Here is a 27131-nt window from a genome sequence, read left to right as displayed (position 1 = left end):
GGACACTGCAAGGATTTGGCAGATTGACTGATGAAGAGAGATTCACATTTCCTTTGCCTTTAGCTGTGCCTGTTACATTACCAAAATAGTTTTTGGTTTTAGGTATGTTTGGGGGAGGGGTGGGTGATCACACTGTACAAAATGTTAATTTAAAATAGAGTCTAAGCCCAGGAAAATTAAGTAAAAAAAACAAGAACACTATAACGTAACACAAAAGTTTTATGTTGCTTTAAACATTAAAGTGATAAGGTCATTTTTAAATATGTGTAATCTTTTTACAAGTTCAGAAGAACCACAAATTATGGAGCTACAAACCACCAGCTATTCAAAAGAAAATTGTAGCTTATAAAATATTGGCCGACTGCCAGTACAAATGAATTTTTTTCCTTAAACAAGCTTCACAAGCCACAATACTCTTTCAAAAGATTATAACCATATTATTTAATCAAAGAGTGATGTATTAGACAGTAAAGGTAAGTCAATTCTTGACCTAAAACAAGCTGTAAAAGCCCACAAACTATTCCTCACCAATATAGTAAAATCTCACCTTGGAAAAAAAGATCTGGAAATTTTTAATTCATTACTATTTTACCATAATTTCATCAAAGAATTAAGTATATTAAATGCCACAATAACAATAATAAAAAACAAGCTTTGGAATCCAAATACCAATAAATACATTTAAAAGGGGAGAATAGCCTGGCCGCTGTGGCTCAGTGGTTGAGCATCGACCCATGCACCAAGAGGTCACCATTTCAATTCCTGGTCAGGGCACATGTCCAGGTTATGGGCCTGATCCCCAGTGGGGGAGGGGCATGCAGAAGGCAGCCAGTCAATGTTCTCTCTCATAGATGTTTCTATCTATCTCTCCCTCTCCCTTCCTCTCTCTAATATCAATAAAGAAAAAATATATATTTTAAAAGGGGGGGAGAATAACCATGACCCAATCCACATCCACAATCCACACACAAAAGGCTATCTTTGACAAAATGGCAAAATCCTCACTACAATCAAAAAAATATTTCCTTTAATGTACTGCCCAAATGGAAAGGTAAAATAAGACACTCTGGAGACAAATCCCAGCAACAACTTCTTAGCTAGTAAGTAGGTTGAACAATTTACCATTCCAGGTCTCACTTTTCTCATTTCACCCATTTAAAACTCATTCTACCCAGCACTATATGTCACATGTGTTACCGAGAACACTGCATTAGTTACTTTTTCATGAAAGTTTTAACTCTCCAGCCAGTCTACAAACTACTGAAGAGAATCTTTTTTCCTAATGTATATCTTTAGTAGCACCTTAATACAATGTCTCATATATATAAAAAGCACTGATATTCAATGACCAGTTCATTGATGTTCAAAATTAGGCCACTTTTTATTCAAGGAATAAGACTGTCTCTAAGATTTAGGCTTGTACAACAATCCATCCATTATAATTTCCAGATTATACATTATTAAAGCTGCAGTTTGCAAACCTGGTCACTACCTTCAGTTTACCCATTTGTCTAACTCCACAGTTCTCTGGACTCCTGGAGGTCTTTTCACAATAGTACTTAGACATTATATGCCTTTTTAATTCTCATTCCCTCACAAGTATAGAATTTTCCAGAGAATACATAATGTGTGGAGTATTATGTAATGAAATGTGTCACATTTGGAAGCTCTACATAATTCAGTGAATCAACATTTTCCAAATGACCAACGCATGATGTTATTCATGTATGCATAAAAGATTAATTCAAAATGTAACAAACCAGTGGATTTTAATGTAACAGAATAGAAAAAGTTTACTAATCTGGTTTCAGATTCCATTAAGAAATTACCATTTGTCAAGTTGTGGTATAGTATCAAAGAAAAATACCCACAATAATGTGAAAAGGCTATTAAAATACTCCTCCTCTTTTCCAACTTCAAATGTGTGTAAAGCCAAATTTTCTTTATATACTTCAACCAGAACATACCACAAGAGACTAAATGCAGAAGTAGCTTTCAGAAACCCAGCTGTCTTCTATTAAGCTACATATTAATGAGATTTGCGAAAATGTAAAGCAATGCCCACTCTTCTAAATTTTTTTGTTTTGGAAAACAGCTATTTTTCATTAAAAAGAAATCATTTTGGAGAAGTGAAGGAACTAGACAGATATTGGTCAAAGGTTACAAAGTTGTAGTTATATAGGATAAATAAGTCTAGAGATCTACTGTAAAGCATGATGACTAATATAATAATACTGTACTGAACACTAGAAAATTTGTTGAGTAGATTTCATGTGCTCTTTCCACACATACACAAAAAAAGTACTATATGAGATATTGATATGTTAATTAGCTTAGCTGTAGTAATCATTTTACTAGGTATGTTTATATCAAAACAGCATGTTGTACACCTTAAATATATACAATTTTTAATTTAAATTTTTTTTTGTACATGCCCCTTAGCGGGAACCAAACCAAGGACTCTGTGGTCCGCAGACCGAAGCACCAACTGCTGAGCCAAACTGGCCAGGGCCAATTTTTAATTTTTAAAGTCACCAAACAACATTTGTAATAAGCGAGAGAGAATATTTTAACTGCATAATAAAGAGTTCTGGAAAAATACATGCTAGTCTTGACTGCAGAGATTAACATGTATATATGAAAAAAATGAAATAAATTCATTTTTTTATTTGGATTCTACATTATTTCAATTTACATGTATTACTTTTGCAATTTGAAACAAAAATTTAAAAACCTAAAATCTTTATATATTTTTATGTATTCAATCTGTGTTAATATACAAGTTATTTTTAAATGAATTACAGTAAAATATATACTTTTATCAGATATAATTTCTAATATAAATATCAACAGATATAATTCACATAAATAAGAGATCTTTGGGGTCCTCCATGATTTTTAAAGTGTAAAGGAGTCCTTCCCTGGCCAGTTTGGCTCAGCGGTTAGAGCGTTGGCCTGTGGTCCGGAGAGATTCGGTTCCCGCTAAGGGCATGTACCTCGGTTGCAGTTTGTCCCTGGCCCTGGTTGTTATGCAAGTGGCAACCACTCGGTGTGTCCCTTTCACTTCGATGTTTCTCTCTCTCTCTCTCTCTTCCTCTCTCTCCCTCCCACTCTATCTGAACAAGAAAATGGAGGAAGGTCTTCGGGTGAGGATAAAAAAATAAATTTAAAAAAAGAGTGTAAAGGAGTCCTGAGTTTAAAAGTTTGAGAACCGGACTTCCGGTCAAGATGGTGGCGTAGGTAAACGCAGTATTGTGTCCTCCCACAATCACATCAAAGTCACAACTAAACTACAGAATAACCATCATTCAAAGTCACCTGAAATCAAGCTGAATGGAAGTCCTACAACCACAAAATTAAAGAAGCCGCCACATCGAGACCGCCACATCGAGACCGGTAGGAGGGGCAGGGGCGGAGGCGGAGGGGCTGGCCCCACACTCACATGTGGAAAATTAAAATCAGGAGGACACCTCGGCTGGGAAGGTCCTGAGAACTGAGGGGTCCCCGTCCCACACCAGGCATCCCACTCAGGGTTCCAGTACCAGGAAGAGAAGTCCCCATAACTTCTGGCTGTAAAACCAGGGGGAACTGAAGCTCAGGGAGGCTGAGGCTTCTGGAGCCCCAGGCAGCTCCTCTTAAAGGGCCCGCACACGGACTTACTCGGACTTGCTCCCTGTAAGCTGAGAGGGGAAGTAGCTTGAGGGGCACCAGAGACATACAGGGAAGAACTGAGCTGTTTGACATTGGAATGAGGGCTGGAGAGGGGGCTTTCACCTGGACAGACCTTGCTACCACAGGCCTTTGTTCCTTTGGTGAGCCCTTCCCTGGGGCAGCAGACAGCCACCATATCTGGGACTCCAGCAACTTGGCTCACACTGTCTGCCCCACCCTGGTGATTCCCTAAGGCCTTACCCCACCCAACTTTCAGGCCCACCCAAGATTGGCCTGTCTTGGATCTTGCTTCAGGTTTTCCTAAATTCCTTCAAACAAGCAGCATCTGGTCTCAGCTAGCCCCATACCTCTCGTTAAGTAATACACAGAAACAAACACAGGGAGACAGTCAAAATGAGGAGACAAAGAAATAGGTCCCAAATGAAAGAACAGAACAGAACTCCAGGAAAAGAACTAAGCGAAATGGAGATAAGCAACCTAACAGATGCTGAGATCAAAACACTGCTTATAAGGATGCTCAGTGAACTTAGTGAGAACCTCAGCGAACTTAGTAAGGGCCTCAAGAGCTTAAAAAAGGACCAGTCAGAAATTAAGGAGGTACCGCCCTGGCTGGTTTGGTTCAGCGGTTAGAGCGTCGGCCTGCGGTCCTGAGAGACCCGGGTTCGGTTCCCGCTAGGGGCACGTACCTCGGTTGCAGTTTATCCCCGGCCCTGGTCGGTTGTGTGGGTGGCAGCCACTTGATGTGTTCCTTTCACATCGATGTTTCTCTCTCTCTCTCTATTCCTCTCTCTTTCTCCCACTCTACCTGAACAAAAAATGGAAAAATGTCCTCGGGTGAGGATAAAAACAAAAACAAAAAAAGAAATTAAGGAGGTACCAACTGAAATAAATAATAATTTACATAGTCCGGCCAGTGTGGCTCAGTAGTTGAGCATCAACCCATGCACCAAGAGGTCGCCGGTTCGATTCTTGGTCAGGACAAATGCCCAGGTTGTGGGCCTGATCCCCAATGGGGGGCATGCAGGAGGAGGCCAATCAATGTTCTCTCTCATTGATGTTTCCATCTCTCTCTCCCTCACACTTCCTCTCTCTCTAAAATCAATAAAGGAAAAAAAAATTTATTTTTTTAAAAAGAATAATTTACAGATTCAATAGTAAAGTCAAGAAGCAAACCATCGATTTGGAATATAAGGAAGCAAAAAACACCCAATCAGAACAGCAAAAAGAAAAAAGAATCCAAAAAAAATGAGGATAGTGTAAGGAGCCTCTGGGACAACCTCAAGCGTGCCAACATTCGCATCTTGGGGTTGCCAGAAGAAGAGAGAGAACAAGAAATCGAAAACCTATTTGAAACAATAATGGCAGAAAACTTCCCTAACTTGGTGAAGGAAACAGACATACAAGTCCAGGAAGCACAGAGCGTCCCAAACAAGATGAACCCCAAGACACATCATCATCAAAATGCAAAAGGTTCAAGACAAAGACAGACTCTTAAAAGTAGCAAGAGAAAAGCAGTTCATTACCTACAAGGGAGTTCCCATATGACTGTCAGCTGATTTCTCAAGAAAAACTCTGCAGGCCAGAAGGGAATGGCAAGAAATATTCAGAGTGATGAAAAGCAAGAACCTACAACCAAGATTACTCTATCCTGCAAAGCTGTCATTTAGATGGCCATATAAAGAGTTTCCCAGACAAGAAAAAGCTAAAGGAGTTCATCACCACCAAACCATTATTATATGAAATGTTGAAGGGTCTTCTTGAAGAAAAAGATAAAAAATATGAACAAACAAAATGGCAATGAATACGTATCTATCGACAATCGAATCTACAAACAAAATAAACAGGCAGAACAGAAGCATTCTCATAGATACAGAGAACATTTTGTTGATTGCCAAATGGGAGGGGTGTTGGGGGAATGGATGAAAAAGGTGAAGGGATTAAGAAGTACAGATTGGTTGCTAGACTGACAAACCTCATAGGGAAGGGGGGTTGGGGGGTTGGGAAGAAATAAACCAAGAACTTATATGCATTATATGCATAACCAATGGACACAGACAACAGTGTAGGGAAAGGCAGGAGGGTGGGGCAGGAGTGGGGAGGAGGGGGGTCAATGGGGGAAAATGAGGAACATCTGTAATACATTCCACAATAAAGATAAATTGAAAAAAAAAAAAAAAGTTTGAGAACTACTGGCCTAACTAAATGTAGGTTGATTTTGGTGTTCCGCATACTAGGTCCATTTCACTTAAAGAACACAGAAATTTCCCAGGAAAGACCCATGTCAACACTGTACAAGTTGGAGCAGTATTCACTAAGCTCTTGACAAATGTTTTGCACTCTTTTTGCAGTAAGCAGTTCTCCTATAATGAACAAACTACTTAGAGTTTTCAGTGAAAGGATTTGGCAAAAATATCAACCATTCTCATTGATTCCCATTTCATAAAGAATAATCACTTAGCCATACGACCTGTTTTAAGTAATCAAAAAAAAAAAACAGTACAACATAACAGACAGCACTTATTGAGCTCACAGCATGTCGGGCACTGTGCTTTCCTATATTATCTCATAATCCTCACAACCCTGCAAACAAAGTATAACAGCAAGAAACTCAGATGTACTTGCTAAAGGTCATACAGTTAATAAATGGTGGAATCAGGACTCAAAATCAGGTCTATGTGACTCCAAAGTCCAGTGCTCTCTCCACTCCATCAGGCTACCTTCACAACACTAGACTGGAAATCAGACCTGTCACGTACCATCTGTGTCCTTGAGCAAGTCACAACTTCTTTCAGCCGGTTTTCTCATCTATAAAATGAGAGATAGGATCAGTGTAGCTGATCTCCACCAAAGTCCCATCCACAGCTGATATTCTTGAATTATGATTCATCACAATCTCAACCCTACCTACAATCTTAAAAGGCCTTTTGTATACTTTTCTGAACCAAACAAGTGAAATGATACATGTAATGGGGAAGTAATGAGTAAAATTAACAAACTAGGATATAGCTTTTCATGCTTTAGTATCAACAATCATCATAAAACATACTATAAACAATAAGAAGGCATTGTGTACTTCCTTGATCCCAGGCAACCAGAGCTTCCTTCTTTGACATAAGCTTGGGCATTCAGCTAGCAGACATCTCTGAAGGTGGAAAGATTCTGCTAGCATGCAACATAGAAACACCTAACTGAAGGATTGCTATGGGGAACAAATGCCTCATCATTAGTTTGTATAGGAAGCACCATCTACTCCTTAAGGTAAATTATACAATAATCAATGGAGATATCTGCCAAGCATTTCTGAGAAAAGGACAAGCTGCAGGAAATCATGAAAACTGACACATGGCACTTTAGAGCATACACATACAAATCCAAGAAGAAATGTATTGACTGCCCGGCCCATGTGGCTCAGTGGATTGAGCATCATCCCATGGCCTGAGAGGTACCAGTTCAATTCCCAGTCAGGGCACATGCCTGGGTTGTGGGCTCAATCTCCAGTAGGGGCGTGCAGAAGGCAGCCAATCGATGTTTCTCTCTCACATCAATGTTTTTTTCTCTCTCTCTCCCCCCTCCCTCTCTCTCTAAAAAAAAAAAAAAGTCAATAAAAACATGTTTTTAAAAAAAAGTTGAAAGGTCTTACAGCTAATAAGTGGCAGAGAAAATATTTGAAACAAATATGACCAACACCTAAGCCTGTACTCTTCATATCACATTTTTGCTGGTTCTAGAGAGAATGAAACCTCATCCCTAGGTCAAACAGAAAAATAATGTGTAATATTTGAAACAAGTTACAAGGACATTTTAAACAAAAGTTTTTAAAAGCTTGAAATCCATTTTATGGAAGTACCTACTATTTAGATATTAGTAAAAGTCACAAGGTCACAGTGAAAAATCTATTATTTATTTGGATAGCTATCAATACACTTAAACTCAGAACATACAAGATGGCTGCTATTGCTATAGCTTATATTCCCATTATGCTCACAAAACCTAAAAAGATCTCTTTTGTCCAAAGTAGCCAGGAAGGTGTCTTTTACGTGACACCATTTTTTTACCCCAACCCCAGCATACTGAAGCAAATTACTCCAGTGCTATTACTCAGAAGAGAAAGAGGTGTCATTCAAAGCACAGTAGAAAAATGACAGGTTTATGAGGTGATTTCTAGCTACTTTCAAAGAAATAATGGAAAACTGGCCCACTAAAAGTTCTTTCAAACTTTAAAATAGCTAAAATGAGTTTGTTTTTTAATAAGGGCAACGTGTAATTATAAAATCCTTCAAAACAGCACAATTTGAGTTATTCTTCATTGGCAGTGAGCCACCACTTTTTAAAAGTATCTCAAAATAGGAATTCAACCACCCTGGCCAGTTTGGCTCGGCAGTTAGAGCATCAGCCCAAAGTCCAGAGAGACCCGGGTTCGGTTCCCACTAGGGGCACGTACCTCGGTTGCAGTTTGTCCCCGTCCCTGGTTGGGGTCGTGCAGGAAGCAGCTACTCGATGTGTCCCTTTCACGTCGATGTTTTTCTCTCTCTCTCTCTCCCTCCCGCTCTATCTGAACAAAAATGGAAAAATGTCCTCGGGTGAGGATTAAAAAAAAAAAAGGGAATTTAATCACCCTGGCCAGTTTGGCTCAGCGGTTACAGCATTGGCCCACGGACCTGAGAGTCCCGGTTTCAGTCCCCGCTAAGGGCACGTACCTCAATTGCAGTTTGTCCCCGGCCCCGTTTGGGGTCATGTGGGTGGCAGCCAATCAATATGTCTCTCTCATGTCGATGTTTCTCTCTCTTCCTCTCTTCCTCTCTCTCTCTTCCTCCCTCTCTCCCTCCTGCTCTATCTAAAGATAAATGCAAAAATGTCCTCAGGTGAGGATTTAAAAAAAAAAGGGAATTCAACCAAGGTCGAGTGCTGTTAAGACTAATCATTAACTACTCAAGCAAATCGATGTATGCTTTTAAAAGCAAATCAAATAACAATTCACTAAAAGTAAATGGGAAGAAAAAAACTGAGAATTTGTAAGAACAAATTTCAGAAGCTACTTCTGAAATTTCTTCGTTTGCATTTATCTCCATTAGAGTTCCAAAGCTTCCAAAGGGTATTTCCTATTTTGCTTTTCCCCTATAGAATACCCATCATACGTAACTGGTCAGGAGAGAGTAGCTACTACTGCAGGTACTACCAGGACCGACATATAACTCCTCTTCCCTTACACACTGTCCTAAGACAATGCCTAAAATCCCAGATTTAGTGAAGAGAACACCCAATTTCTGGAACCAGACAGACATGGATTCAAACCCCAGGTGCACAATTTACCAGTTAAGTGACTCTGAACTTATTGAACGAGGCATAGTTTTCTTATCTGAAATACTGCAACCATTCAGAAAGGCTAATGTGAAGATTAGAGATAATTTGCATAAGGCACATCTGTTATTAGTACTGTTAATCATTATGTACCTGACACTTTCTTTTGTAACACTGCCACTGTTTATAAAGTAATACATCTACTACTAAATAATAATAAAGAGGATTCTATTATTCACTGGCAAATCAGAGGTGAGTGACCTATAAAACAAACCTGCTATTGTTGACCTTGTCACAGTAACAATTTTTATTTTAATTGCTTAAAATTTTTCAAACTGCTTAATGGGTCAAAGGTTTTACTTTGGAGTGATAGTAATGGAACTAGGCAGAGTCATGGTTGGTCAATATTGTGATTGTACTAAAAATGCCATTAAATTATTCAGTTTAAAATAGTTAATCTAGCCCTGGTTAGAGCATCGGCCCTCAGACCAGAGAGTCATGGGTTTAATTCCAGGAAAGGGTACATACCTTGGTTGTGATTCAATCCCTGGCCCTGGATGGGGTTGTGCAGGAGGCAACTAAACAATGTGTCTCTCTCACATCAATGTTTCTCTCTCTCCTCCTCCTCCTCCTAACTCCACCTCCTCTGCCCTCATTCTATCTGAAAATCAATGGAAAACTATCCTCGGGTGAGGATTAAATAAATAAATAAAATGGTTAATCTAAAAAAATTAATTTTAAGAAATAATGAGGAAAAAATACCCTAATTGTTCTTATTGAACATCATGAGGTGCCAGCAATGTAACCAGTTAAACTAAGTGTATTGGAGGTTTTCTGGTCCACATTTCTAAAAAAGCAGCTCAACATGGTAGAAGGAGCCCCAAACTCAGAGGTAAAGAAATCCATTTCTCATCCCAACTCTGCCACTAGTTGGATGTGTGATTTTGAGCAAATCCTTTAACTACTAGATATATCTTAAGTTCTACATCTGTCAAAGACCTAAGCAGGGCTAAAAGAATGTCACAGGATTCTCACAAGTTTAAGATGTTATACTTTATATCTTTGGCAAACCAATTTACATGGAAATAAAATTGCATAGATTAAAAAAAATAATAACTACAATATCTGCTAAACTAAAAGCCACCACACTTCCAGTGAGCTGAAAATATAAATTATCCTAAACTGGAAATTTTTGTTTCAGGGTAACTGGCTCCTACTGACTCCTATTTACTGGAAAACAGAAACAGACCCTATAATATCAGTGCCAAAATCATTCACCAACATTATGTATGAGCTAAGCACAAAGGAAAAGGCTTAATTCAAAGATGACTAGTATGATAGATAAGCTCAAGGTCACCATTCATTCTGAACCAAGCTGGTGAACTGTAAGTTCTTAACTAATAAAACTCAATGTCTTTTATTCATCTATTAAAAATGCATTAAGTGCCCAGCTGGTGTGGCTCAGTGGATTGAGCATTGTCCCGTGGACTGAGAGGTCCAGGTTTGACTCTGGTCAGAGCACATGCCAGGATTTCACACTCGATCCCCAGTAGAGGGTGTGTAGATGCAGCTAATCAGTGTTTCTCTCTCACATCAATGTTTCTATCTCTCTGTCTAAAAATATCAATAAAAACATTTAAAAAAAATTTTTTTAAGATTAAAAAAAATTAAAATAAAATAAAAATGCATTAAGTGACCAGCCGGTGTGGCTCAGTTGGCTGAGTGTCGTCTCATGCACCAGGTCACTGGTTCCATTCCCATCCCAGGCCTAGGTTGCAGGCCAGATCCCCAATGGGGTCGTGCAGGAGGCAGTCGATCGATGTTTCTCTCATTGATGTTTCTATCTCTCTCTCCCTTCTTCTCTGAAATCAATAAAAACATACTTTTTAAAAATACATTAAGTGTAAAAACAAATATGCATAATCCTATAATAAAAATGTATACATTAATCAACACTTTGCAAATAATTTTGTCCTATAAATAACCTTCAGGTAAAAAACTTCTGCTGCAAGGTTCTAAAAAGGATGTAAATCTAAAAGAACCTTAATCTGCCCTGGCCAGTGTGGCTCAGTCGGTTGGGTGTCATCTTGTGCACCAAAAGGTTGCCAGTTCGATTCCTGGTAAGGGCACATGCCCAGATTGTAGACTCAATCCCTGGCAGGGGGTGTGCCGGAGACAGACAACTGATCCATGTCTCTCTCTCACATAAATGTTTCTCTCTCCCTCTCCCTCCCTCTCTCTCTAAAAATCAATAAAAACATATTTTAAAAAAAGAAAAGAACCTTAATCTGTTCTTGAACTTGTCTGGAATAGAAACTAAATCCTCTGATATCTTCTGGCATTTTGTTAAGTGCAGGTTGTTAAACAAATGTTTTTGACAACAGGCAAACCAACACAGGAGGTGGGGGGAGGGATGAAATAAACCAAAGAACTTATATGCATGTATGCATAACCAATGGACATAGACAACAATGCAGGGGGCGGGGTACTAGAGGGGGGGAAGGAGAAACATCTGTAACAAAATAAAGTAATAAAAATTGAAAAAAAAAAAAAGAAATGTTTTGGCAATGAACACCTTAACTACCATTAATTAGAAGGTATGTCCTCCTCCAATGTGCCTCTAAATCCTAATGGGAGAAAGGGGTGTGTGGCATGATTAAAGTGACCTCAACAGTGATCAAGGTGACTAGATGGGAAGTCTCATCTGTTGGTTTCAAAAGACAGACAGACACTGCTTAGATATCCATAGCCAAAGGAAAGCTCAAAGGATATATTTAAGTTGTATCAAACTGCTGAGAATACATGAAGTGCTTTACAACCCAGAGCAATTTATCTAACAAACTTATGAAACAACTGGAGCCACTTACAAATCAAAAGACAACTTTGGATGCCTTATCAGAAGTTTCCCAAACCAACTATCTAGAATCAGACCCCAGTAATAGATTAGCAATTAAATTTCCCTTTTCCTTCTGGCAGTTATATCAAAATGAAGGTATAAAGCCACAGATGCACAACCTTTCTAGAAAGATCCCTGATTTTCTTTTTATCAGAACAATCGTCACCTGGATGTCACCATCACACTTGCAAATTCAGTATCAAAACTAAACTACACTTGCTTCTCTTGAGTTCCCCAGGTGCCTGATCAACCAGGCTTGAAACCTTGTAAATCTGTTGCTCAGCCCTCATATCCAGTTACCCAGTTTCATTAGTTCCAAGGCATCCTTTTTATACTCATGTCCACTACCTTTACCACTTTTTTTCTCAAACCATTCAACAGCATCTTAATCAGTGTATTCATTTCAGCCTCTTTTCACACAATTGTCAAATTCATAAAGACAGCCCTAATAATGTCCCTCTACTCTTTTTTTTATATTTTTTTAATTGATTATTTATTTATTTATTTATTTATTTTCCTTACCCGAGGACATTTTTCCATTTTTTATTCAGGTAGAGTGGGAGAGGAACAGAGAAAGAGATAGAGAAACATCGACATGAAAGGGACACATCTAGTGGCTGCCACCCACACAATCAACAAGGGCAGGGGACAAACTGCAACCGAGGTATGCACCCTTAGCGGGAACTGAACCCCAGTCTCTCTGGACCGCAGGCCAATGCTCTAAATGCTGAGCAAAACCGGCCAGGGCTTAATTGATTTTTTTAGAGGGAGGTGGTAGGAGGGATAGAAACATCTATCTGCTGCCTCCTGCATGCCCCCTACTGGGGATCAAGCCCTCAATCCAGACATGCGCCCCAACCAGGAATCGAACCGGGACCTCTCAGTCCATGGGATGACACTCATTCCACCGAGCCACACCGGCTGCGCTCCACTCTTCACCCAAGGATATGTTTTCATTGATTTTTTTATAGAGAGAGGAATGTGGCAAGGAGAGAGAGAGGAGTGGGGAGAGGGAGAGAGAAAAACAACGAAGTGAAACAGAAACATTGATTGTCTCCTGTACATGACCCAACCAGGGATCAAACCCACCCACAACCTAGGCATGTGCCCTGACCAGGAATCGAACCCACAACCTTTTGGTGTACAGAACAATACTCCAACCAGCTGAGCCACCCAGCCAGGCCCTCCACTCTTGCTCAGAAACCTTTCACTGAAGCTGCATTGTTGACAGGCTAAAGTTTGAATTCCTCATGCAAGGCCTTCTATAAGTGATTCCAACATTCCTCTACAAATTTACACTCTACGAAGACCTTTCATTTTCCCTATCTTTAAGTGAACCACTTGTTCCTTCCCACAGCAATCTTGAGCATTCTTACTTTGCTAATGCAATTTCCTCCATATGGAATTATCGTCTCCATTTTCTCATGATCTAAACCTACTTGTTCTCCCTGGCTCAGCACAGATATCACAAATCACATTATCTCTGAAGTCTATTCCTTATTTGGAAATAATTTCTTACCTGGATCATTTTATCACACCTCCCTGACTGTAAGCGCTTCAAGGTCAGGGTCTATGTATACTTTATCTGTATCCCTCAATGCAACACAGACTACGCATAGTACATAAGGACTCAAAATCATGATGAAAAATTAACAATAAAACCTACTAGTAGTCTTAAGAAAGGATACTCATGAAGAAAACAGATATAAATATATCATAGACCTTAAGGTGCACAGTATTCCTTAGCAAAACACTACAGCTAAAGCATCCTTTACAAAGTAACAGACTACAACTAATAAAATAACGATTCATTCAACAAATACGCAAGTGCCTAATTAATACAAGGCACTGTTCTAGGTGCCTAGAATCTACAGAATACAAAACCAGCATTAATTCTTGCCTTAATGAAGCTTATACTCTAGTAAAGGGGAAAAAGCAATAAACAAAATAAAATAGCAAAGTATATTATAAGCTAAATGGTTGAAGTGGTATGGAGAAAGAGGACAGAAAAGGGAACCCAAGGAGGACCAGAAACAGAGGAGCTGCCATTTTAATAGGATGGTAAGGGAAGGCCTCACTGGAAAGGAGAGATACGTGCAAAAATTTGAAAAAAATGATGGTGCCACACAGATCTGAGCAATAGCATCTGTAGGCAGCATAAACAGCAAAAGCAAAAGACCTAAAACAGGAATATGCCTGACATGTTAAAGAAACAAGAAGGCCATTGTGACCAGAATGGAGTAAGCAAAAAGAAAGAAAAAATCAGGTCAGAGAGGGGAAAAAAAGGGATCGGAGCACATAAGGCCTTTGACAGGACTTGGCTTTTTACTCTAAGCAAGATGAGGTATCACCGGAGAGTTCTCACTAGGAGACAAATTCTGACTTACCTTTTTTAAAGGCTCATTCCTGCTATCATATTGAGGATTATACAGGGGCACGAGAAAGAAAAGAAGTCTAGTGCAACAGTACTTCAGAAGAGGTGATGGAGACTTAAATAAGTAAAAGTAATGAAAAGTGGTCAGAGTTTGGATATATTTTGAAGATAGAACTGGCAAGATTTTCTGATGGGTCAGATGTCAAAGTCATGTGTGAAAGAAAGAGTCAAGGATGATTCCAACTTTTGGATGAGCAACTGGAAAGATGGAGGAAGATGCTATTTACTAGGATGTGGAAGACTACAAGAGGGGAGAGGGTAGGCGGGGCAGGGTAAAGATCAGGAGTTTGGCCCTGACGGGTTTTGCTCTACGGTTAGAGTGTCGGCCTGTGGTCCAGAGAGACCCGGGTTCGGTTCCTGCTAAGGGCACGTATCTCGGTTGCAGTTTGTCCCCAGCGCTGGTTGGTAGTGCGGGTGGCAGCCACTCGATGTGTCCCTTTCATGTCGATGTTTCTCTCTCTCTCTTCCTCTCTCTCCCTCCCACTCTCTCTGAACAAAAAATGGAAAAATGTCCTCGGGTGAGGATAAAAAAAATTTAAAAAAACAGGAGTTTGGTTTGGGAGAAGTTCAATTTGAGATGCCAATGAAATACATAATTTGAAGTGTCAAAGTAGGCAGTAGGATACACAAGCCTAGAGTTTCAGAGATAAAAATTTGAAGAGTCATCAGCACATACATGTTGTTGAAAGGTATGAGATTAGATGGGGTCGCCAAGGGAATGAGAATAAAGAGCAGAGATCCCATGGGGCAGTCCAGTATTAAAAGGGAGAAGTAATGAGTAAGAACCAACAAAGGAGACTGAGAAGCCAAGGAGTTAGAAGGAAAAGCAGCAGAGTATGGTGTCCTAGAAACCAGAGCAGAAAGGATTTCAAGGAAGGAGGCATTCACTGCAACAAATGCTGTTAATAAGTAAGAATTAATCTTTGTGGTTTTTTTTTTTTTTAAAATGTTTTTACTGCCTTTTTAAAGAGGGAGGAAAGGAGATAGATAGAAACATCCATATGAGAGATGTCCATGGGACAACGCCCAATCCACTGAGCCACATTGGCTGGGTAACATTCTGGTTTTGACAAGAGCAGCCTTGGTAGAGTGATGGGGCTGAAAGTCTCATTACAGTAGGTTTAGAAAAGAACAGGAGAACTGAAGATGAATAGAAAACAACTTTTTCAACAAATGTTTCCAGTTGAGAAACTAGCACAGCCGGTGTGGCTCAGTGGTTGAGTGTCAACCCATGCACCAAGAGGTTGCCAGTTCGATTCCTGGTCAGGGCATATGCCCAGGTTTCAGGCTCAATCCCCAGTGGAGGGCAAGCAGGAGGTAGCCAATCAGTGTGCTCTCTCATTGATGCTTCTGTCCCTGTCCCTTCCTCTCTCTCTCCAAAATCAATTTTTTTTTTAATTTAATTTTTAAAAAAATAAGCTGGGAAAATGGACTGTAGTTGGAAGAGACAGTGTGGTCAAGAAAGGATTAAAAAAAAATAGAGCCCTGGCCAGTTTGGTTCAGCGGTTAGAGCGTCGGCCTGCGGTCCTGAGAGACCCGGGTTCAGTTCCCGCTAGGGGCGCGTACCTCGGTTGCAGTTTGTCCCCGGCCCTGGTCGGTTGTGCGGGTGGCAGCCACTCGATGTGTTCCTTTCGCATCGATGTTTCTCTCTCTCTCTCTGTTCCTCTCTCTCCCTCCCACTCTACCTGAACAAAAAATGGAAAAATGTCCTCCAGTGAGGATTAAAAAAAAAAATAGATGTATCCCTGATTGGTGTGGCTCAATTGGTGGGGTGTCTATTCTGGTCAGGGCACATGCCCAGGTTGTGGGCTCCATTGCCTATGGGGGGTGTGCAGATGGCCAATCAATGTTTCGCTCTCACACTGATGTTTTTCTCTCTCCCTTCCTCTCTCTCTGAAAATTAATTTTAAAATCTTAAAAAAAAAAAAAAAGATGTGTGCTGACTGAAATGAGCTGGTAGAAGAATAATGAAGGATGCTGCAGGAGAGAGAGGGAGAATGAATATGATTTTAACTGTTACAGAATTTCAAATAGTCCAATGAAGAGAAAATACACTAGGTTAGTGGGTAATAATTCCAGAGTACTGTTACTCTTTGTGATACTAAAGAACGTAGGAGGGCAACCTATAATTCTAATCCACATGCAATAGAAGGCTCAGAAGAGAGGCTAGGTCATTTACTGAGAATCTTCATGTTAGGCATTTTATATGTTATTTCATTTAAGCTCAAAATAACTTCAAGAGGTATTATCTTTACATTACAAATAAGGAACCAGAAGCTCCGAGAGAGCTAGTTATTTGATTAACGCACAAAGCTGGTGAGTGGTAGAGCTATGTTTCAAATACAGCTTTCTGAGGATTAGATAAGAAATGGTCAATTTAGGGGAGTTAGTTTTGTGGTTAATTTTTTAGGTTTCTATCTGTAAGAAATTAAAGTATTTATGGAAAAGTATATGATGTCCAACACTTGCTGTAAATACTCCAGCAAAAACAACAAAAAGTAATTGTGAGTGGGGAATAGATAAAAGAATATCAAAATGCTGGTAACTGTGGCAGGTAGTTGACAGTATGTGGAAGTTAACTGTACTATTTCTCTTTTAAATACATTTTTTAAATGCCATGATAAAAAATAAAAACCCAACTGCTTGCAAGTCAAATTACTTCTAAACCTACCCTTAATTTTAACTCAATCCTTCTTTAAAAAAAATGCTATGTGCTTCATAGCTTATAATTTTCTTATCTTCTTTAATATTCACTATAACTCTATAAATTAGAGATTGTATTCCAATTTTACACATAAGGAGAGAGATCCACAACTAGTAAATAGGAGGATCAGACCTCAAGCCAAGTCTTCTAGCGTCAAAACATTCTTCTACTACCCAATAAAGAGACCAAGGTTGTACACAGGGTCATCTCTGGACATACCTACAAGGAGGACTCTTTCCTTAGATTTTTTGCTATTGCATAACCCTAGGACCAAGCTTCTTAGGAAAGACAAGCTTTATTCCAGTCAGTCTGAAAAGAAATACTCAAGGCTTGACTAGAAAAGACAGGTTTCAAATTTGCCCAGCCATCAAAACCTTCCTTACCAAATTCAAAGACCAACAGGAAGTTGATATATACAACTTCTGAAAGAGTGTTCTGAAAGCCTGTCTATCTCTGTTCTTTTTTTTCTAATTTTGTTTTCTTTATTGGTTTGTAGAGAGAGAGGAAGGGAGAGGAAGAGAGAGATAGAAACATCAATGAGAGAGAACATCAACTGGCCGCCTCCTGCATACCCCCCACTGGGGATTGGGCCCACAACCTGGACGTGTGCCCTGACTGGGAATCAAACTGGAGACCTCTTGGTGCATGGGTTGATACTCAACCACTGAGCCACACCAGCTAGCCTAGAATCAACTCTTTACACCTCTATTTCTCCAAATGTAATACTCTGTTATTTACCTACATTACACAGCTATTATGGTGACCCATGTCCAGGTATGTGAACCCTGAGCTCTAGAAATAAAAGATACTACTAAATAATAATAATGACCAATTTCAAAAGCCAATTTTGTATAGTTCCAAATTTACCAGAAAGCTGGCATACCAGAAGGCATACAGTTAATTCTTATTTTTAGATACCTTATTTTTTTTAATTTTTATTGATTGACTTTAGAGAGAGGAAGGGAGGGGGAGGGGGAGAGAGGAAGACAGAAACATCAATCAATTTGTTGTTCTACTTATTTATGAATTCACTGGTTGATTCTTCTGTGTGTCCCTTCTAATGTGAACCCATGACCTTGGTGCATCTGGACGACACTCGAACCAGCTGAGCTACCCAGCCAGGGCTAAGATACCATGTTTTTAAAAGCCTTATCACTAATATGTTTGAAATCTGTTCTTCCACGCTAACCTGAACATTACAAGTTTACTTACAGCTTTACTTCAAAAACAAGGGGAAAATATGCATACTAAGGTCTCCAGATATTTATTCTTTGCAGCTGCTAACCTACATTATCAAAACTGCACCCTGGCCGGTTTCTCAGTGGTTACAGCGTCGGCCTGCAGTCCAGAGAGACCAGGTTCAGTTCCTGCTAAGGGCATGTACCTCGGTTAGTTTGTCCCCAGCCCTGGTTGGGTCATGCAGGAGGCAGCCACTCGATGTGTCCCTTTCACGTTGATGTTTCTCTCTCTCTCTCTCTTCCTCTCTCTCCCTCCCACTCTATCTAAAAAAAAAAAAAAAATTGACCCAGTGATCCCACTTCTAGGAATATACCCTAAGAAGCCTGAAACACCAATCAGAAAGAATATATGTACCCCCATGTTCATAGCAGCACTATTTACAATAGCTAAGATCTGGAAACAGCCCAAGTGTCCATCAGTAGATGAATGGATAAAAAAGCTGTGGTACATATACACAATGGAGTACTATGCAGCTGTAAGAAAGAAAGATCTCTTATCCTTTGAGACGACATGGAGGTACCTGGAAAGTATTCTCCTAAGTGAAACGAGCCAAGCAGAAAAAGACAAATACCACATGATCTCACTTATTTGTGGAATATAAAGAACATAATAGTCTGAGGAATAGAGTAGACCTAGAGACATGGAAGTAGGGTACAGACTGACAACCCTCAAAAGAGGGGGTCGTGGGGGGGGGTGGGAAGGGATAAACCATAGAACTTATATGCATGTACGCATAACCAATGGACATGGACAACAAAGTCGGGGACGGGGTGGGGTGGATGGGAAGGAGGGTGTCAATGGGGTAAGAAAGGAGAAACATCTGTAACAAAAAAAATAATAATAATAAAGGTTAAAAAAAAAAACTTCAATACTTTTCCCCTCTGAGGTTGCCAGTTTTACTAACTAAAACTGTGCTGTCCACAGTACATAAGTTAAAAACTACCCAGTATCCAATACTTCATTAGGTTAAAATGCAGGTTGCCTAAGCTGTACAAAAACCTCTGTTTAAATGTAATGTTTGAGGAGTTTTAGATTTACTAGGAATTGGAAACATCAGAAGAATAAACTGCCTCCATCTTAATTTTAAAAAACAAACCACTTCTTTATCAGGTTACTTACCTAGCTGTCTTAAAATGTACTGACTTTAATTTGGGCTGACTGAACACAGGTAACCAAAGTTATAGACTCCATTTTCACATTAAGGGCCGATCTATTTACAGAATGATCAATTGTGTGTGTGTGTGTGTGTGTGTGTGTGTATGTGTATACATATATGTGTGTGTATCTATCTATATATATATATTTATCTATCTATCCAGGGAGATATATATATATATATATATATATATATATATATATATATATTTGGAGCCCTATCTATCTATCTATCTGGAGCCCTACTAAGAAATCTCAGGTCTGGCAAAAAAAAAAAAAAACACCTTTGAGCCCTGCCCAGTTTGGCTCAGCGGTTAGAGCATCGGCCTGTGGACCAATGAGTCATAGGTTCAATTCTGGTCAAGGGCACGTACCTAAGTTGCAGTTTGGTCCCCGGCCCTGGCCGGATCGTGCAGTAGACAACCAGTTGATGCGTCTCACATCAATGTTTCTCTCTCTCTCTCTCCCTCCCTCCCACTCTATCTGATGATAAAAGACATATATCCTCAGGTGAGGATTACAAAAAAAAAAAATCTTTAAAAAAAAATAACACATCTTTGAACCTAAAGTCAACGCATGTTTGAAGAATTAGACTGGCAAAACAGGTTAAAAAGCATACTTTAAAAAACTAACTTGTGTTATGTCAATAGTATTAATATGGCTAAATTCAATTCATAAACAAAATGCTGATCTGCTCAATAGGATATTGTGAAAAGCCCTGCCACCTGGAAAACTGCAAAGAACAGGAAATTCTGCAGGTGCAGGAAGAAACTACATCTTATCCATGACCCAGAAAAGCCTCAGCATTTATTACACAACTGCTGCAGAATTCTCACTTTTCAAATGGAAATGAACCATGAAGTCACACAATGCAAGGCTGTGACTTTATTATTGATATAATCAACTGTACCCTTTCAAACTGTGCTAAAGTTAACTAAAGAAAGCAGATGTTCTATATCGTGTTAGGTATGTCAGAAGTTGAGAATTTGAATATGAAATAACTAAAATCTAGGACTGCTACATTCATCAGCAATATATATATGGAATGTCTTTTGTGAGAGAGATTCCCTACTTCTCAGAAAGTATACATTTGACCCTCCGGACAAGAAATCACTCAAACTGGGCATGAAAATGACCGATCACATCATCTGGTCATCTCATTATTCAATGCAAGACCTAAAAGTTCTGGTTCAAACATTTAAATATTTTTATCACCATTAATCTGGTCTGATTACTTTATTCCTTTCTGTTTTGACTAACATATAAATTTAACTTACATCTCTCAATAAACAGTTTTCTAAAATTAGACTGGATTATGAAGCCTCTCATAATTACCTGACATAAAGTTTTTCTACAGCTAAACAAATTTTTTAAACAACTCAATTTTCACCCGGCCGGTGTGGCTCAGTGGACTGAGCATTGTCCAATGGACTGAGAGGTTGCGGTTTGATTCCTGGTCAGGGCCCATGCCCGGGTTTCGGGCTGGATCCCCAGTGAGGGGCATACAGTAGGCAGCCGATCAATGTTCTCTCTCTCACACTGATGTTTCTCTCTAAAAAAATAAATTAAAAAAATAATAATAATAATAAAACAACTCAATTTTCCAATAAATGAAATAAAAAACAGAAGAGCTGTAAGATAAATAATGGTGTCCAAAAATGTTACATAAGAGTAAGTAGATCAGCTAGCACAGAAAGACTACTATCAGGGCTCGGTATTACCAAGCTCAAGCAAATTCATGTCTAATAAAGCAACTTACTATTTACATTTTTGTAATATCTATCATGACCAGCATTTGGAGGCTCTGGCGGCTCTTTACAATAAAACAAATATAACATTTTAAAAGCATTTAAAAATTATTGCCCCTTAAACAGAGTATAACCTATCTATGAGCTTGGAAATTCAAATGGATGGGTAATTATTTGACAACTAAACCTTGCAAAAGGAAAAAGTATCAATAAATCTGAAAAAGGAGGCTTAATGCCACTAGAAGGGATAGCTCTTTTTTTTTTTTTTTGCTCAAGTCACTCATAATTGATCAATTTTCTGAAAAATACATAGAAAAATGTATTATGTTTATTATTCCTGATTTAAGAATTGAATTCACCAAGTGACGGAAGTGCACTGTCTCTGGAAATTCAGGCTTAGAAATAATCTTGGGCTATAGCTAAAACTCAGAATGTTTCTCACAAGCTTCTGCTTTACTCAAGAATTCACACAGACTGCAAAAATTAGCCAGGAAAGACAATAGACAGAGCAAAGAATGAACAAACTTCAATTCACAGACATCTCCGATATTCACAGAAGTTTCATCCCTATCAGTTTCTCACTACAAATTAACCTATTTAATGCCAAAATCTAAAGTATTAATTATTGTTTAAAACCAGGCTAGAGGAAAAAAGGAACTAAAGAAATAACATCTATCCCCCATATTTACAAAGTTCTGATCTTCCTGAAAGACTTAAACTTGTTTTATATAAACCATCTCAGTTCTCATGGGAGGTAGATAAAGAGTCAGGTTTCTGGAGGAGAAACAAGCACAAAGGGATTAAGTATCTTGTCCAGCAAGACCAATGAAAATAAAACCAGACCCAATTATTTAGCCTACAAAGTCTAAATAACCTTCTTTCCTTGGTTCATAAACTTAGCTTAATATTTTAAAGTGCCTACAAACTATCCCAAACCACAGAACTTCACAGAACAATACAAATGATCAGAACACTATGCCAGAAATGAGTATTCTGAGGAAGAAAGTACTGCTTGCCCCAATTCATTAAAATGAACACAATGGACTTAAAAATACAAAAGGAAACAACAGCCATATTGAAAAGATTTTTCAAAGGTCACTCTACCCATCTTACATACTACTAGTCAAATTCTCTTCCAGGGAGCCAAAGGGATCAGACCAGCTATGCTCTTTACAATTATATTCTTTACATATATCTAATCTCAAAATACTGCTAAGTTTCGATGGAAGGCATATTATACTCTAAAAATCTTTCCCTCCAAAAATAAAATATTACAGCAATGCCTTCAGAACATTATTTTGCTGCCTTCATAATATACTTCAAATTTGGATCTCAAAATGATTATCTTCCAGTTTATTTTTTATTTATATTTACAGATTCAGATTACTTAAAATGTGGTGTTCTACTCAGCCCTCATTATGTTTAAGCAAGATTCCCACTTTCAAACTTATTATTTGAACTTACTTATAATGGCTGCATTAAAATCCTTTTTAAATTGACAAAAGAGCAAAAGTAATCAACCCAGAAAGCTTCCCAACATACCAAAGCAGACCTTCAATTTGAAATCATACTAGGTACCACATTCCACACTACTTGGAAGCCCACAAAGCGATAACTGAAGTTATTTCTGCAATGTGATAAACTTTTCTTTTTCAAAATCTGACAAACTAAATTTTCAATTGTCAAAGGGGAAACCATTTTCCAAGATTCTAGAAAATCCTGCCACAGATCACTTGAATGAGACCTACACTGAAATGTCTGTGCTCAAACCCCTAAAGGTTATTTCCTATGTGTTTGGCAAGCTGATATCCCTATCTCCACACAACCCCAGAAGTCTTTCCTCAATAAAACTAACACTGCCCTCAACTCAAATAAAAATACCCAAAAATCCAAAAGCCTCCAATTAAATTTTACTTGAACTATTTAGGAGAAAAGGCTGACATCCAGGATCAGGTACTTACACACGGAAAGTTAAAGAGTCGAAGAGCTCCATTCCAGCCACTTCTGAGTGCTGGATGTATTTATTACCTCTGCCTGCCTCTAGCATGGGACTCAGATATTACATCATTCAATGTCTGAAAACTGCCCCATTACCCAGAAACCACCAGCGTATATGAGACACTGCACCAAGGTATCCCTTCCTCCCTCTCCAATACACAGTCCTTGAATGTTACTGACACGGAGCCCTGCTGTTACAGTATCTTCACAAAGATATCTGTCCTGTACCTGCTGCATTCCTATTTCTATTCACTTTTGGTGTATGCCTCTTCTGTCTGCCCACTCATCAGACCAATGTACTAGAATGATACCCCACCACACACCTCCTCCAAATTTAGGAATGTGTGCTCAGCTCTCCCTTATCCCTTCCCCATTCATTGGGTTCTGGAACTAAAATCGGTCTTCATGATCTCTCTGACTCTAGAAGCATGAACTCTAGTTATGGTACAGGGTCTACTGTCCTCCATATTCCACACAAACCCCACACACGCTTCAATTTCTCTAAATCTAGAATTTAATCTCCTCTCGTTTGATTTTTTTTCCCAACTTCTGCACTCTGCCCTTGCTTATACTTCCAGTGACCTAAAATTGTGGCCCCTTTAATTTCTGCCAAGTCTCCCTTTAATCTCTCAAGACTAAGAGTTCTCCAATTTCTTCCCACACTTCAGCACCCTGCTCTTCCACACTCTTTTAAGCAACCTCTTTTCCTAAATCTCTCCACCTGCATAGTCATTTCCTGCCCTACACCTGGGAATCCTATTTCCCACTACCACCCCAATCCAATAGACAAGCTATCTTCTTCTAGCTACAGATGGGCCCATACATCCCTACCTTGCTTTTCCCTTACCCCATTATAGGTACTACACATTCCTACATATCCTCTCCCCCCAAATATCCTGCTTTTCCCCCTTTTTCCCTCTGTTCCCTGCCTAACCACTTCTACCAGACAAAATCTAGCAGCCCAAACCCTTGCTTCCCTCCCTCCATATGTTGTACTCCAGACTTGTATACCTTTTCTTCCAAGCCATCCCTTACTGCTTCCCTCTACTGATTTCCCTTCACACACACACACCAGCACCCTCTCCTTTTTTCTCCCCAACTTCCCTCACACTTCCTGCTCAGAAACATTTTCTTCCATCTGTCCCCACAGCTCACCTGCCACTCCAAGAACACGTCCTTCACCCCCTACACCTTTGGCCTTCCATCTCACACACACTCCACCTGTGCCCTCCAAGATCCCCAACTCCAAAGTTTCTGTCTGCTCCTGCATCTTCATCCATACTTCCAGCAAAGACACCCTCCATTTCATTCACTTCTGCTAGAAGCTAAATGCCCTGCTCACCTCCTACCCAGACGTCTTTTCCTACCCGACCCCCATCACCTTACTCCACTGTCCCCACTTCTCTCCCAAACTCAGGCCCAGCCCCAATCACCTTCCCCCTTCCGCCCTGCACTTATCTCCCCTGAGCACCACTACAGATGGACACCTGCCTCGTCTCCTCACACGTTCTCCTCTGTATGTCCCGTCTGCCAGCCTCCACACCCTCCCACCTCCCTCCTGTCTCCCCTACACTCCTCCAGGCCAGACACTGTGCTCACAACCCTCACAGATCTCCTGAAGCCTCTGGGCCTACCCTCGCACACAGCTCCAGCCGAATATCCTCCATTTCCCTCGCCACCGCTGGGGAGACCCCTGGACACCCTCCCTCTCCCTCTGCACACTCACCCTGTCACACTCCCCCTACCCGGACACCTTCCTCCACATTTCTCTCCCCATCTGGCTGGTGGTCTTTATATCTGCCCCCAAACGCAGCCCGGACCTGCCGCTTCTCCCATTCCTCCCCCGAATCCCCAATCTTCCCGTCCACTCCCATCACACTCGCTCCTACCCTCCCCAAAGCGTCCCTCACACTCTCCCGAACCCCCACAAACTGCCCCCCCCCCGGCCGCCTAAACGTCCTCCTTCCCTCTCGCTCTCGCCCCGGCCCCCTTGGGCGCCCCGAACCTGCCCGAAGGCCCTCACCCTCCATAGGGCCGGATCCCTCCACCCTACCTTCTCCCCCACACCAGCCCGCACCCCCCCCTGCACCCGAAGCCCCTCCCCGGCGCCCGTCCCCGGTGTCCTCAGACACCTGCCCAGAGCCCCTCGCCGCCGCTTACCCAGACGCCCCCAGCGCCGGTCCCCCACCCCGTCCACGCCCTCCCCTCGCTGGGCGCCGGAACCCCGTCCCCGCGAAGGTGAGAAAGGCTGCCTGCTGCCCTTGCCGAAGCGGCCGGGGCACTGCAGCGGCGGCGGCGGCCACAATGCCTGAGCCACGGGGGCCGGGATTGCTCTGCGCCCCGGCCGCCGCCGCCGCTGCTAAGGACGCACAACAAACAATGCGGGGCCCGGGCCGGCTCGCCAACCGCCTTAACCGCCGCCTTAACCCCCGCCCGCCCGCCCGGGACGGCCCGCCGCGCAGGCGCCTGCCCCGCCGCCGCCGCAGCCTACCCGCGCCGCCGCGCTCCGCCCGCGCCCGGTCCCCGCTCTCGCTCCGCCGCCGCCGCCACCTCGTCAGCCCGCGTCTCCGGCTTCTCAGCCCAGCGGCGGCGGCTGCGGCGGCTGCTGCCCTGGTGGCGCTCGCGGCTCCGGTCTCCGCTTCGGCGGCAGCGGCGGCAAGCACGTGACGCCGCCGAGCGCGCCCATTGGCCGGGCCGGGGGGCGGGCCCCGCGGCTGCTGGGGAACGGAAAGCCCGCCCCCTCGCTCGCCGCGCGCCCCCTCCACGCGCACTCTGCCGCACCTGAGAGCGCCGGCCAGCGCCCGCAGCCACGGTGCCGCGCCGCCGCCTGCGCCAACTGCGCACCTGGGGACAGCAAGGGGCCCACGCTGGTGGCGGCCGCATGCACCTGTGAGCGGACGCTTACGTAAACTGCGTCCCCACCTTCCTCCCGGTGCCAGGCCTCCGCCCGCTGCAGCACCTGAGCCCCGCTACGCTAGAGGCGTAACTGCTGCGGAGCGGGCACGAGCTGCGCAGGGAAGCGAGCGAAATGCACGGAAACTTCGTAACTAACGAATCTGGGAGCGGCTCCGGGCCCCGCGCTGAACCCGGCTCTAAGTACCCACGCCCCAGTGCGAGGTGCACCCCCTACCCCAGCCGCTTCACAAACAGAGTAGGTGCTGCAGTACCTGCCCAGGTGGAGGAGGGGGGAGCCCTATGGCTTTTGACTTGTTAAAGGTTGGATCCCAGCCTCCGCCCTCCTACACTTAGCAGCTGTGTGACCTTGACCAATTGCCGAACCACTCTGATCCTGTTTCTTGGTCAGGGAAACTGGGACAATAAATCCAGTTTAAGAACTGTTGGAGTCCCTACAGCAGCAGCCCCATCAGAGTCAAGATATAACCCCCCCCCCCCAAAAAAAAGAACTGTTGGAGTGATGGAAAAGACAATAGATGTGAATTCTCCTAGAACATAGTAGGCACTGAACAGAAGTTGCAGTAACCACCTCTTCTCCCATCCAGAATGGATGGACCACCCCCCCAACCCACTCTCTGATAGAGTTTGGGGCCAGGGCCTCTGACCTCTTTATAGTTGGGTCAGACTTTGGCTGAACACTACCCAGGCAGTTCTGGGGAAGATAAGATTTGCTTTTTATTTTAGAGAGTCACAACCAGCACCTTCTTACCACCCAGGACTCTGCCAGTCAGTTTGGCCATTACTGAGTACCTGCTGTATGCCGGGTGCTGTGCTGGGTGCTAGAATGCATAGGGGGATGAGACAAGTCCTTGCCCTAAAGGAGTTCCTGGCCTGCGGCAGAAATGACCTGACCATAGAGGGCTGGGAGAAATGGGGTCCAGGGGGGAGCAACAACAGTCCCCTTCCCATCTTTCTTACATACCAGACTCCAATATTTTAGCAGCTCTGCTTCATTCACGGGATAAAGTGTGAACATTCTAATTCAACTTAAAAAGTTTTGGTGACCTGTTCCTAAATTCCAAGGTGCAAGCC

General features: G+C 41.7%; 1 protein-coding gene across 5 annotated transcripts in view; it reads right to left on the bottom strand.

The window, feature by feature from the left end:
- The window catches only part of LOC118629517 (spermatid perinuclear RNA binding protein), a 197766-nt gene extending 171980 nt beyond the window's left edge, over positions 1 to 25786 (bottom strand). For 3 of the 5 annotated variants that reach the window (XM_036260844.1, XM_036260845.1, XM_036260839.1), the window contains exon 1: positions 6429 to 6447. The gene's annotated coding sequence lies outside the window, so the exon portion shown is untranslated. Of the gene's footprint in view, positions 1 to 6428; positions 6454 to 25635 lie in introns of those variants that run through there. The other 2 variants (XM_036260840.1, XM_036260841.1) reach the window with 2 other exon arrangements.
- Positions 25787 to 27131: the final 1345 nt, after the last annotated feature.

This window comes from Molossus molossus, unplaced genomic scaffold (assembly GCF_014108415.1).
Source record: "Molossus molossus isolate mMolMol1 unplaced genomic scaffold, mMolMol1.p scaffold_m16_p_14, whole genome shotgun sequence".
Lineage (NCBI taxonomy): Eukaryota > Metazoa > Chordata > Mammalia > Chiroptera > Molossidae > Molossus > Molossus molossus.
The sequence above is the reverse complement of the archived record's forward strand: the minus strand, read 5'-3'. Positions and strand labels throughout refer to the sequence as shown.